The following is a 13,724-nucleotide window of genomic DNA, read 5'->3' on the forward strand; positions in this document are numbered from 1 at the left end:
AATAGTAGATCTTTTGAATAAGAGGCAATAAAATTCGAGTTTTTAATAAGAAAAATTCTAATTAGTAACATGTGGTGGCAATGCTTTCTGTCTTCTGAATGAATGCTTGAACAGTGCATATGTCTTTTCAATTTGATGTTTAAGACTGTTAAATATGTTGGCTCTTGAAAGAATGATGAACATGAGACATGTTATTGATAATCTGAAAAATCATAAAAATGATTCTTGAAGCAAGAAAAAGCAGCAAAGAACAAAGCTTGCAGAAAAAAAAATAGCGAAAAAAATTAGAAAGAAAAAGAAAAGCAAGCAAAAAAAGCCAAAAGCTCTTAAAACCAAGAGGCAAGAGCAAAAAGCCAGTAGCCCTTAAAACCAAAAGGCAAGGGTAAATAAAAAGGATCCCAAGGCTTTGAGCATCAGTGGATAGGAGGGCCTAAAGGAATAAAATCCTGGCCTAAGCGGCTAAACCAGGTTGTCCCTAACCATGTGCTTGTGGCGTGTAGGTGTCAAGTGAAAACTTGAGACTGAGCCGTTAAAGTCAAGGTCCAAAGCAAAAAGAAGAGTGTGCTTAAGAACCCTGGACACCTCTAATTGGGGACTTTAGCAAAGCTGAGTCACAATCTAAAAAGGTTCACCCAATTATGTGTCTGTGGCACTTATGTATCCGGTGGTAATACTGGAAAACAAAGTGCTTACGGCCACGGCCAAAACTCATAAAGTAGCTGTGTTCAAGAATCAACATACTGAACTAGGAGAATCAATATCACTATCTGAATTCTGAGTTCCTATAGATGCCAATCACTCTGAGCTTCAATGGATAAAGTGAGATGCCAAAACTGTTCAGAAGCAAAAAGCTACTAGTCCCACTCATCTAATTAGAATCTGAGCTTCACTCAAAAAGTCTGAGATATTATTGCTTCTTAAATTATTTGTACTCTATTTTATTTATCTAGTTGCTTGAGGACAAGCAACAGTTTAAGTTTGGTGTTGTGATGAGCGGATATTTTATACGCTTTTTGGGGATAATTTCATATAATTTTTAGTATGTTTTAGTTGGTTTTTAGTTTATTTTCATTAGTTTCTAGGCAAAATTCATATTTCTGGACTTTACTATGAGTTTGTGTGTTTTTCTATAATTTCAGGTATTTTCTGGCTGAAATTGAGGGAGCTGAGCAAAAATCTGATTCAGGCTGAAAAAGGACTGCTGATGCTGTTGGATTCTGACCTCTCTACACTCAAAAAGGAATTTCGGGAGCTACAGAAGTCCAAATGGCGCGCTTCCAATTGCGTTGGAAAGTAGACATCCAGGGCTTTCCTGCTATATATAATAGTTCATACTTTGCTCAAGGATAGATGATGTAAACTGGCGTTCAACGCTAGTTCCATGCTGCAGTTTGGCGTCCAACGCCAGAAACAAGTTATAAGTTGGAGTTCAACGCCAGAAAAGGATCCAAAGCTGGCGTTGAACGCCCAAAACAGCCCTATGCACGTGAGAAGCTTTAATCTCAGCCCCAGTACACACCAAGTGGGCCCCAGAAGTGGATTTCTGCACCATCTATCATAGTTTACTCATTTCCTGTAAACCTAGGTTACTAGTTTAATATTTAAAAAACTTTTAGAGATTTATTTTGTATCTCATGACATTTTAGATCTGAACTTTGTAATCTCTGACGGCATGAGTCTCTAAACTCCATTGTTGGGGGTGAGGAGCTCTGCTGTGTCCTGATGAATTAATGCAAGTATTTCTGTTTTCTATTCAATCACGCTTGTTCCTATCTAAGATGTTCATTCGCGCCTATTCATGATGAATGTGATGATCCGTGACACTCATCACCGTTCTCAACCTATGAACGTGTGCCTGACAACCACCTCCGTTCTACATTAAATTTAATGAGTATCTCTTAGATTCCTTAATCAGAATCTCCGTGGTATAAGCTAGAATCCATTGGCAGCATCCTTGAGAATCTGGAAAGTCTAAACCTGGTCTGTGGTATTCCTAGTAGGATTCTGGGATTGGATGACTGTGACAAGCTTCAAACTCGCGAGTGCTGGGCGTAGTGACAGACGCAAAAGGATAGCGAATCCTATTCCGGTATGATCGAGAACCTACAGATGATTAGCCGTGCGGTGACAGCGCACCTGGACCATTTTCACTGGAAGGATGGATGGTAGCCATTGACAACGGTGATCCACCAACACACAGCTTGCCATAGGAGGACGTGCGTGCGTGAACAAGAAGACAGAGGAAAGCAGAGATTCAGAAGACAAAGCATCTCCAAAACTCCAACACATTCTCCATTACTGCATAACAAGTATTTGTTTCATACTCTGTTATCCCTTGCAATCAAATTTGATAAGTGAATTGTTTTATTGTTTTCCTGACTGAGAGTTACAAGATAACCATAGCTTGCTTCAAGCCAACAATCTCCGTGGGATCGACCCTTACTCACGTAAGGTATTACTTGGACGACCCAGTGCACTTGCTGGTTAGTGGTACGAATTTGTAAAGAATTGTGATTTCCAATTTCGTGCACCAAGTTTTTGACGCCGTTGCCGGGGACTGTTTGAGTTTGAACAACTGACGGTGAATCTTGTTGCTTAGATTAGGAAATTTTTGTCTTTTGGGTCAGAGTTTTTTATTTTCTTTTCAAAAATTTTTCAAAAATATTATTTTTCTTGTTTGATCTTTAATTTTTCTTGGATGAAACAAGATCCTCCATTAGAAATTTGGAAGCACAAGTGGGTCAGCTGAGTAAGAAAGTTACTAAACTCCTTCTTAGTGCTCTCCCAAGCAATACAGAAGAGAATCCCAAGAGAGAGTGCAAGGCCATAAACACGCCCCCACATGGCTGAACCTGTAGAGGAGGAAAAGGCAGTAATTTTCACTGAGGAAGACCTCAATGGACGTCCACTGGCCGCCAAGGAGTTCCCTAATGAGGAACTAAAGGAATCTGAGGCTCATATAGAGACCATAGAGATTCCACTGAACCTACTTCTGCCATTCATGAGCTCTGATGAGTATTTTTCCTCTGAAGAGGATGAAGATATTGCTGAAGAGCAAGTTGCTAAGTACCTTGGAGCAATCATGAAGCTGAATGCCAAGTTATTTGGTAATGAGACCTGGGAGGATGAACCTCCATTGCTCATCAATGAACTGAATACCTTGGTTAGGTAGAGATTACCTCAGAAGAAACCGGACCCCGGAAAGTTCTTAATTATACCATAGACACCATGACCTTTAAAAAGGCTCTGTGACCTAGGGTCAAGTATAAACCTCATGCCACTCTCTATAATGGAGAAACTAGGGATCTTTGAGGTGCAAGTTGCAAACATCTCACTAGAGATGGCAGACAATTCAAGGAAACAGGCTTATGAACATGTAGAGGATGCCTTGGTGAAGGTTGAAGGCCTTTACATCCCTACAGACTTCATAATCCTGGACACTGGGAAGAATAGAGATGAATCCATCATCCTTGGCAGACCCTTCCTAGCCACAGTGTAACGACCCAATTTTCAGTATGCCAAGGACATACCGGAAACTGAGTGCTACCAATTTGTCATCCTAATTATTATCTATTATTTATTATATCAGCCTGATTCGCTGTTAAAAGTGTAGTTAGTTTGCGAGGTACTTTTTTTTTGAAAATGTTTGAATTAATAAACAGAATCATTTATAATCAATTCACAAATAGTAACAGATAAAACAGTTATAAATAACCACACATACATACATCACAAGTTGTTGACAACATTCGGTGATTTAGCCTTTGTTAGAGTCTAGACTTTTAGTTAGAACACCCCTAGATATAGCTAGATAATAACTATATACATATATATATACAAACAACATCTGAGGCCCTGACCTGTTCAAGAAGTCCCTAAGCTGGCGCCCAGGCTAGCCTAGACTCTATACTCACCTAGTCCCTCTAAACCACTAAAGCGAGGGAAAGTACATTCTAAGTCTTCAAAACTCAAGTCAGGTGGAACGTCATCAAAAGGCAGAACATCATCTACTACTCCTCTGCACGATCAGACATTGCCATATGACGTCTCTCTGGTACCTCGTCAAGTAGCCACATAACAAGTGTCTCGTACACAAAATTTAGGTTACGGTTCACGTATAAACGAGGTGCAGACATTGGCTGGTCTCATAGTATATACATATAAACAGAGAACGATATTCACCCTAGACTCAGAAGACTACCTAGAGTGGAATCCTTTTTACGAACGGTCATCAGTAAACTACTGAAGGGTACTCATGCTTCCATCTGAAGGGGGAAGGGAGAGAGAAGAGGTAAGAATTGGGGAGTTCTTAGTAGGGTCGGGGTTATTAGTTAAGTTCATTAATTCTGTGTTATTTGGCAGACAAAAAACAGAATATAGAGAAGTAGTAAACTGAAAACAGATAAATAGAGAAAATAGAGAAAACAGAAAGCAAAACACAAACGAAAGGATACAAGAAAATAAGACACAGACACAAACACAGAGAATAGAATACAAACAAAGAAAGCATACATTCATGCAACAATCATAATAGAGAAAATGCACAACCAAGTATGATGCATGTCTGTCCTATGCAGGCCATGAGCTCACGTGTCAGTTTACACCCTGCATCTCGACATTACCCAGGAACTAGTCCTCGATATGGCTTATTCTCTGTAGGTGAACTTCGGCCTACAGAAATAGCACTCCCGTAAGTGAACTTCGGCTTACAGGAATAGTCTAATCACAATACAACAACTTTCTGTAGGTGAACTTCGGCCTACAGAAATAACACCTCTGTAAGTGAACTTCGGCTTACAGAAGTAGTCTAATTACAGCACAACAACTTTCTGTAGGTGAACTTCGGCCTATGATGAGCAGATAATTTATACGCTTTTTGGCATTGCTTTTAGTATGTTTTTAGTAGGATCTAGTTACTTTTAGGGATGTTTTTACTAGTTTTTATGTTAAATTCACATTTCTGGACTTTACTATGAGTTTGTGTGTTTTTCTATGATTTCAGTTATTTTCTGGCTGAAATTGAGGGACTTGAGCAAAAATCAGATTCAGAGGTAGAAGAAGGACTGCTGATGCTGTTTGATTCTGACCTCCCTACACTCAAAGTGGATTTTCTGGAGCTACACAACTCAAACTGGTGCACTTCCAATTGCGTTGGAAAGTAGACATCCAGGGCTTTCCAGTAATATATAATAGTTCATACTTTGGCCGAGTTTAGATGATGCAAAAGGGCATTGAACACCAGTTCTACGCTGTAGTCTGGAGTTAAACGCCAGAAACACGTCACAAGCCAGAGTTGAATGCCAGAAACACGTTACAAACTGGCGTTCAACTCCAAGAATGACCTCTCCACGTGTAAACTTCAAGCTCAGCCCAAGCACACACCAAGTGGGCCCCGGAAGTGGATTTATGCATCAATTACTTACCTCTGTAAACCCTAGTAACTAGTTTAGTATAAATAGGACTTTTTACTATTGTATTTGACATCTTGGGACGTTTAGTTCTTAAATCATAGAAGCTGGCCATTCGGCCATGCCTGAACCTTCATCACTTATGTATTTTCAATGGTAGAGTTTCTACACTTCATAGATTAAGGTGTGGAGCTCTGTTGTTCCTCATGAATTAATGCAAAGTACTACTGTTTTTCTATTCAATTCAACTTATTCCGCTTCTAAGATATTCATTCGCACTTCAATATGAATGTGATGAACGTGACAATCATCATCATTTCCTATGAATGCGTGCCTGACAACCACCTCCGTTCTACCTTAGATTGAATGAGTATCCCTTGGATCTCTTAATCAGAATCTTCGTGGTATAAGCTAGATTGATGGCGGCATTCATGAGAATTCGGAAAGTCTAAACCTTGTCTGTGGTATTCCGAGTAGGATTCAGGGATTAGACGAACTTCAAACTCGCGAGTGCTGGGCGTAGTGACAGACGCCAAAGCATAGTAAATCCTATTCCAGTATGATCGAGAACCTCCAGATGATTAGCCATGCAGTGACAGCGCATCGAACCATTTTCACAGAGAGAATGGGATGTAGCCATTGACAACGGTGATGCCTCCAGATGATTAGCCATGCAGTGACAGCGCATCGGACCATTTTCACAGAGAGGATGAGATGTAGCCATTGACAACGGTGATGCCCTTACATAAAGTTAGCCATGGAAAGGATTAAGACTGATTAGATGAAGACAGCAGGAAAGCAGAGGTTCAGAGGAACAAAAGCATCTCTATACGCTTATCTGAAATTCTCCCCAATGAATTACATAAGTATTTCTATCTTTTTTTTCTGTTTATTTATTATTATTATTTGAAAACTCCATAACCATTTGATATCCGCCTGACTGAGATTTACAAGGTGACCATAGCTTGCTTCATACCAACAATCTCCGTGGGATCGACCCTTACTCACGTAAGGTTTTATTACTTGGACGACCCAGTGCACTTGCTGGTTAGTTGTGCGAAGTTGTGAAGTTATGTTTGGACCATGGTATTGTGCACCAGTTGTTGGCGCCATTGCCAGGGAGAGAACGAGCAACAAATTTTACAACCTCAGGGATCACAATTTCGTACACCAAGTTTTTGGCGCCGTTGCCGGGGATTGTTTGAGTTTGGACAACTGACGATTCATCGTGTTGCTCAGATTGGGTAATTTTCTTCTTATTTTATTTTCAAAAAGTTTTCAAAAATTTTTCAAAAATTTTTCAAAAATCTTTCAAAAATTTCTCATCTGTTTTCGAAAATTATTTCAAAATTTTTAAGAATGAATTCTAGAGTTTCATGAAAAATGTTGAAGCCTGGCTGGCTGTAAAGCCATGTCTAAAATCTTTTGGACTAAGGCTTCCAAACCATCAGCATAGAGGCAAGTTAATTTGATAACTAATGAGCAGTATATCTGAGTTATATTCTAAAGCTTGGCTGGCTATTAAGCCATGCCTAACTCTCGGATTGGAGCTTTGGGCTAATATTGAAAGATTCCTGGAATTCATATTAAAAATTTTGAAATCTTTATTTTTCTTTTTCAAATGATTTTCGAAAAAATATAAAATAAAAATACAAAAAAATTTATAAAATCATAAAAATCAAAAATATTTTGTATTTCTTGTTTGAGTCTTGAGTCAATTTCAAGTTTGGTGTCAATCGCATTTTTTCTAAAAAATTTTTTTGCATTTTTCGAAAATTCACGCATTCATAGTGTTCTTCATAATCTTCAAGTTGTTCTTGGCCAGTCTTCTTGTTTGATCTTCATATTTTCTTGATTTGTGTCTTTTCTTGTTTTTCATATGCATTCTTGCATTCATAGTGTCTATACATGAAAATTTTCTAAGTTTGGTGTCTTGCATGTTTTTCTTTCATTAAAAATTTTCAAAAAAATTTGTTCTTAGTGTTCATCTTGACATTCAAAGTGTTCTTGGTGTTCATCTTGACATTCATAGTGTTCTTGCATTCATCACATGCTTTGATCCAAAATTTTCATGCATTGAGTCTTTTTGATATTTTTCTCTCTCATCATAAAAAATTCAAAATTTAAAAAATATCTTTCCCTTTTTCACTCATAAATTTTCAAAAATTTGGATTGACTTTTTCAAAAATTTTTAAAATCTAGTTGTTTTTATGAGTCAAATCAAATTTTCAATTTAAAAATCTTATCTTTTTCAAAATCATTTTCAAAAATCAAATCTTTTTCATTTTTGTTATTTATTTTTGAAAATTTTAAAAATATTTTTCAAGAATCTTTTTTTTAATTTTATCTCATAATTTTCGAAAATATCTTCAACAATTAATGTTTTGATTCAAAAATTTCAAGTTTGTTACTTGCTTGTTAAGAAAGATTCAAACTTTAAGTTCTAGAATCATATCTTGTGATTTCTTGTGAATCAAGTCATTAATTGTGATTTTAAAAATCAAATCTTTTTCAAAACTAATTTCAATCATATCTTTTTCAAAAACTTGATTTTAAAATATCTTTTCTAACTTCTTATCTTTTTATCTTTTCAAAATTGATTTTCAAATTTGTTTCAACTAACTAACTAACTTTTTGTTTGTCTCTTATCTCTTTCAAAACTACCTAACTAACCATCCCTCTCTAATTTTCGAAAATACTTCCCTCTTTTTCAAAAAAAATTCTTTTTAATTAACTAATTGTTTCAAACTTTAATTTTAATTTATTTCTTCTTTTAATTTTCAAAAATCACTAACCATTTTTCAAAAATAATTTTCGAAAATCCTCTTTCTCTCTCATCTCCTTCTATTTATATATTCATCTACTAACACTTCATCTCACTCAAATTCGAACCCCCTCTTCCATCTGTGTTTGAATTTTCTCTTCTTCCCTTCTTTACATTACATTCTTTTCTTCTTCTACTCACACAGGGGAACCTCTATACCTGGGCAAAAAGGATCCCTATTATTATTTTTTTTTTCTGTTCCCTCTTTTTCATATGAGCAGGAGCAAGGATAAGAATATTCTTGTTGAAGCAGACCCTGAACCTGAGAGGACTCTGAAGAGGAAACTAAGAGAAGCTAAAATACAACAATCCAGAGATAACCTTACAGAAATTTTCGAACAGGAAGAGGAGATGGCAGCCGAAAATAATAATAATGCAAGAAGGATGCTTGGTGACTTTACTGCACCTAATTCCAATTTACATGGAAGAAGCATCTCCATCCCTACCATTGGAGCAAACAATTTTGAGCTGAAACCTCAATTAGTTTCTCTGATGCAGCAGAACTGCAAGTTCCATGAACTTCCATCTGAAGATCCTTTTCAGTTCTTAACTGAATTCTTGCAGATCTGTGATACTATTAAGACTAATGGAGTAGATCCTGAAGTCTACAAGCTCATGCTTTTCCCTTTTGCTGTGAGAGACAGAGCTAGAATATGGTTAGACTCTCAACCTAAGGATAGCCTGAACTCTTGGGATAAGCTGGTCAAGGCTTTCTTAGCCAAGTTCTTTCCTCCTCAAAAGCTGAGTAAGATTAGAGTGGATGTTCAAACCTTCAGACAGAAAGAAGGTGAATCCCTCTATGAAGCTTGGGAGAGATACAAGGAACTGACCAAAAAGTGTCCTTCTGACATGCTTTCAGAATGGACCATTCTGGATATATTCTATGATGGTCTGTCTGAATTAGCTAAGATGTCATTGGATACTTCTGCAGGTGGATCCATTCACCTAAAGAAAACGCCTGCAGAAGCTCAAGAACTCATTGACATGGTTGCTAATAACCAGTTCATGTACACTTCTGAGAGGAATCCTATGAGTAATGGGACGCCTCAGAAGAAGGGAGTTTTTGAAATTGATACTCTGAATGCCATATTGGCTCAGAATAAAATATTGACTCAACAAGTCAATATGATTTCTCAGAGTCTGAATGGAATGCAAGCTGCATCCAACAGTACTCAAGAGGCATTTTCTGAAGAAGAAGCTTATGATCCTGAGAACCCTGCAATAGCAGAGGTAAATTATATGGGTGAACCTTATGGGAACACCTATAACCCCTCATGGAGAAATCACCCAAATTTCTCATGGAAGGATCAACAAAAGCCTCAACAAGGCTTTCATAATGGTGGAAGAAACAGGTTTTGCAATAGCAAGCCTTTTCCATCATCCACTCAGCAACAGACAGAGAACTCTGAACAAAATACCTCGAATTTAGCAAACTTAGTCTCTGATCTATCCAAGGCCACTGTAAGTTTCATGAATGAAACAAGGTCCTCAATTAGAAATTTGGAAGTACAAGTGGGCCAGCTGAGTAAAAGAATCACTGAAACCCCTCCTAGTGCTCTCCCAAGCAATACAGAAGAGAATCCAAAAGGAGAGTGCAAGGCCATTGAATTAATTACCATGGCCGAACCTGCGAGGGAGGTTGAAGACGTGAATCCCAGTGAAGAAGACCTCCTGGGACGTCCAGTGATCAATAAGGAGTTTTCCTCTGAGAAACCAAAGGAATCTGAGACTCATCTAGAGACCATAGAGATTCCATTGAACCTCCTTATGCCATTCATGAGCTCTGAAGAGTATTTTTCTTCTGAAGAGAATGAAGATGTTACAGAAGAGCAAGTTGCCAAGTTCCTTGGTGCAATCATGAAGCTGAATACCAATTTATTTGGTAAAGAGACTTGGGGAGATAAATCTTCCTTGCTCATCAATGAACTGAGTGATCTGGATCAACTGACATTGCCTCAGAAGAAACAGGATCCTGGAAAGTTCTTAATACCTTGTACCATAGGCACCATGACCTTTGAAAAGGCTCTGTGCGACCTTGGGTCAGGAATAAACCTCATGCTACTCTCTGTAATGGAGAAACTAAGAACCCTTGAGGTACAAGAAGCCAATTTCTCATTAGAAATGGCAGAAAAATCCATGAAAATAGCTTATGGACAAGTAGAGGACATGTTAGTAAAGGTTAAAGACCTTTACATCCCTGCTGATTTCATAAGCCTGGATACTGAGAAGGATGAAGATGAATCCATCATTCTTGAAAGACCCTTCCTAGCCACAACAAGAGCTGTGATTGATGTGGACAGAGGAGAATTGATCCTTCAATTAAATGAGGACTCCCTTGTGTTTACAACTCAAGGATCTCTCTCTGTACCCATGGAGAGGAAGTATAAAAAGCTTCTCTCACTGCAGAGTCAACCAAAGCCCCCACAGTCAAACTCTAAGTTTGGTGTTGGGAGGCCTCAGCCAAACTCTAAGTTTGGTGTTGAACTCCCATATCCAAACTCTAAGTTTGGTGTTGGGAAGTCTCAACAATGCTCTGAACATCTGTGAGGCTCCATGAGAGCCCACTGTCAAGCTATTGACATTAAAGAAGCTCTTGTTGGAAGGCAACCCAATATTTATTTATCCAATTTTAATTTATTTTTATTGTTATTTCATGTTTTATTAGGTTCATGATCATGTGGAGTCACAAAATAAATATAAAAATTGAAAACGGAATCAAAAATAGCAGAAGAAAAATCACACCCTGGAGGAGGATCTTACTGGCATTTAAACGCCAATAAGGAGCATCTGGCTGGCATTCAACGCCAGAACAGAGCATGGATCTGGCGTTGAACGCCAGAAAAGAGTAGCATCCTGGCGTTCAGACGCCAGAAATGCACAGTGAGAAAAGCTGGCGCTGAACGCCAGAAACAAGCATAGAACTGGCGTTCAACGCCAGAAACATGCTGCATCTGGGTGCTGAATGCCCAAAACAAGCATCAATTCGGCGTTTAAAAGCCAGAATTGCATGCAAAGGCAATTTACATGCCTAATTGGTGCAGGGATGCAAATCCTTGACACCTCAGGATCTGTGGACCCCACAGGATCCCCACCTACCACCACTCACTCTCTCTTTCCTATTCTCAATGTTCATCCTCTCTTCCCAATAAACACTCTTCCCCAAAACTCTTCACCAATCACCTCAATCTCTCTTCCCTATCACCACTCCACCACTCACATCCATCCACTCTTCCCCATAAACCTACCTCATAAACTCCACCCACCTTCAAAATTCAAAATCAATTTCCCACCCAAACCCACCCTATGTGGCCGAACCTTAACCCCCCCTCCCTTCCCTATACAAAGCCCTCCATTCTTCTTCATTTTCAACAACACAACCCTCTCTTCCCCTTCTTGGCCGAATACACTTCTCCCTCCTCTCCTCCATATTTTCTTCTTCTTCTTCATCTATTCTTTCTTCTCTTGCTCGAGGGCGAGCAATATTCTAAGTTTGGTGTGGTAAAAGCATAAGCTTTTTGTTTTTCCATTACCATTGATGGCACCCAAGACTGGAGAATCCTCTAGAAAAGGGAAAGGGAAGACAAAAGTTTCCACCTCCGAGTCATGGGAGATGGAAAGATTCATCTCCAAAGCTCATCAAGACCACTTCTATGATGTTGTGGCCAATAAGAAGGTGATCCCCGAGGTCCCTTTCAAACTCAAGAAAAATGAGTATCCGGAGATCCGACATGAGATCCATAGAAGAGGTTGGGAAGTTCTAACAAATCCCATCCAACAAGTCAGAATTTTAATGGTTCAAGAGTTCTATGCTAATGCATGGATCACTAGGAACCATGATCAAAGTAAGAATCCGAACCCAAAGAACTATCTCACCATGGTTCGGGGGAAATACTTAGATTTTAGTCCAGAGAATGTGAGGTTGGCGTTTAACTTGCCTATGATGCAAGGAGATGCACACCCCTACACTAGAAGGGTCAACTTTGATCAGAGGTTGGACCAAGTCCTCATGGACATATGTGTGGAAGGAGCTCAATAGAAGATTGACTCAAAAGGCAAACCGGTTCAACTTAGAAGACTGGACCTTAAGCCTGTGGCTAGAGGATGGTTGGAGTTCATTCAACGCTCCATCATCCCTACTAGCAACCGATCTGAAGTTACTGTGTATCGGGCCATCATGATCCATAGCATCATGACTGGAGAGGAAGTAGAAGTTCATGAAGTCATCTCCCTTGAACTCTACAAAATAGCCGAAAAGTCCTCTCCCTTGGCAAAGCTAGCTTTTCCTCATCTTATTTGCCATCTATGTTACTCAGCTGGAGCTTTCATAGAAGGAGACATTCCCATTGAGGAAGAGAAGCCCATCACTAAGAAAAGGATGGAGCAAACAAGAGAGCCCACTCATGGAGCTCAAGAAACACGTGAGGAAGCTCATCATCAAGAAATCCCTGAGATACCTCAAGGGATGCACTTTCCTCCACAGAATTTTTGGGAGCAAATCAACACCTCCCTAGGAGAATTAAGTTCCAACATGGGACAACTAAGGGTGGAACATCAAGAGCACTCCATCATCCTCCATGAAATTAGAGAAGATCAAAGAGCTATGAGGGAGGAGCAACAAAGACAAGGAAGAGACATAGAAGAGCTCAAGGACATCATTGGTTCCTCTAGAAGGAAACGCCACCATCACTAAGGTGGACTCATTTTTTGTTCTTAAATTTTCTGTTTTTCGTTTTCTTATGTTAAATGTTTATCTATGTTTGTGTCTTTATTACATGATCATTAGTGTCTAAGTGTCTATGCCTTAAAGTTGTGAATATGAATCCATCACCTCTCTTAAATGAAAAATGTTTTAATTACAAAAGAACAAGAAGTACATGAGTTTTGAATTTATCCTTGAACGTAGCTTAATTATATTGATGTGGTGACAATACTTTTTGTTTTCTGAATGAATGCTTGAACAGTGCATATGTCTTTTGAAGTTGTTGTTTATGAATGTTAAATATGTTGGCTCTTGAAAGAATGATGATGAGGAGAAATGTTATTTGATAATCTGAAAAATCATAAAAATGATTCTTGAAGCAAGAAAAAGTAGTGAATACAAAAGCTTGCAGAAAAAAAAATAGAAAAAAAAATAGCGAAAAAAAAGAGACAAAAAGCAAGCAAAAAAAGCCAAAAGCTCTTAAAACCAAAAGGCAAGAGCAAAAAGCCAATAACCCTTAAAACCAAAAGGCAAGGGTAAATAAAAAGGATCCCAAGGCTTTGAGCATCAGTGGATAGGAGGGCCTAAATGAATAAAATCCTGGCCTAAGCAGCTAAACCAAGCTGTCCCTAACCATGTGCTTGTGGCGTAAAGGTGTCAAGTGAAAACTTGAGACTGAGCGGTTAAAGTCAAGGTCTAAAGCAAAAGAAGAGTGTGCTTAAGAACCCTGGACACCTCTAATTGGGGACTTTAGCAAAGCTGAGTCACAATCTGAAAAAGGTTCACCCAATTA

At 38.6% G+C, this 13,724-nt stretch overlaps 1 non-coding gene across 1 annotated transcript; it reads right to left on the reverse strand.

The window, feature by feature from the left end:
* Positions 1-8,979: 8,979 nt before the first annotated feature.
* On the reverse strand, positions 8,980-9,086 carry LOC148554046 (small nucleolar RNA R71). The gene has a single exon (XR_015892770.1). It is a non-coding gene; the product is annotated as a small nucleolar RNA R71 (small nucleolar RNA).
* Between the last annotated feature and the right edge of the window lie 4,638 nt (positions 9,087-13,724).

This window comes from Arachis ipaensis, chromosome B7 (assembly GCF_059453495.1).
Source record: "Arachis ipaensis isolate K30076 ecotype BB chromosome B7, ASM5945349v1, whole genome shotgun sequence".
Classification (NCBI taxonomy): domain Eukaryota; kingdom Viridiplantae; phylum Streptophyta; class Magnoliopsida; order Fabales; family Fabaceae; genus Arachis; species Arachis ipaensis.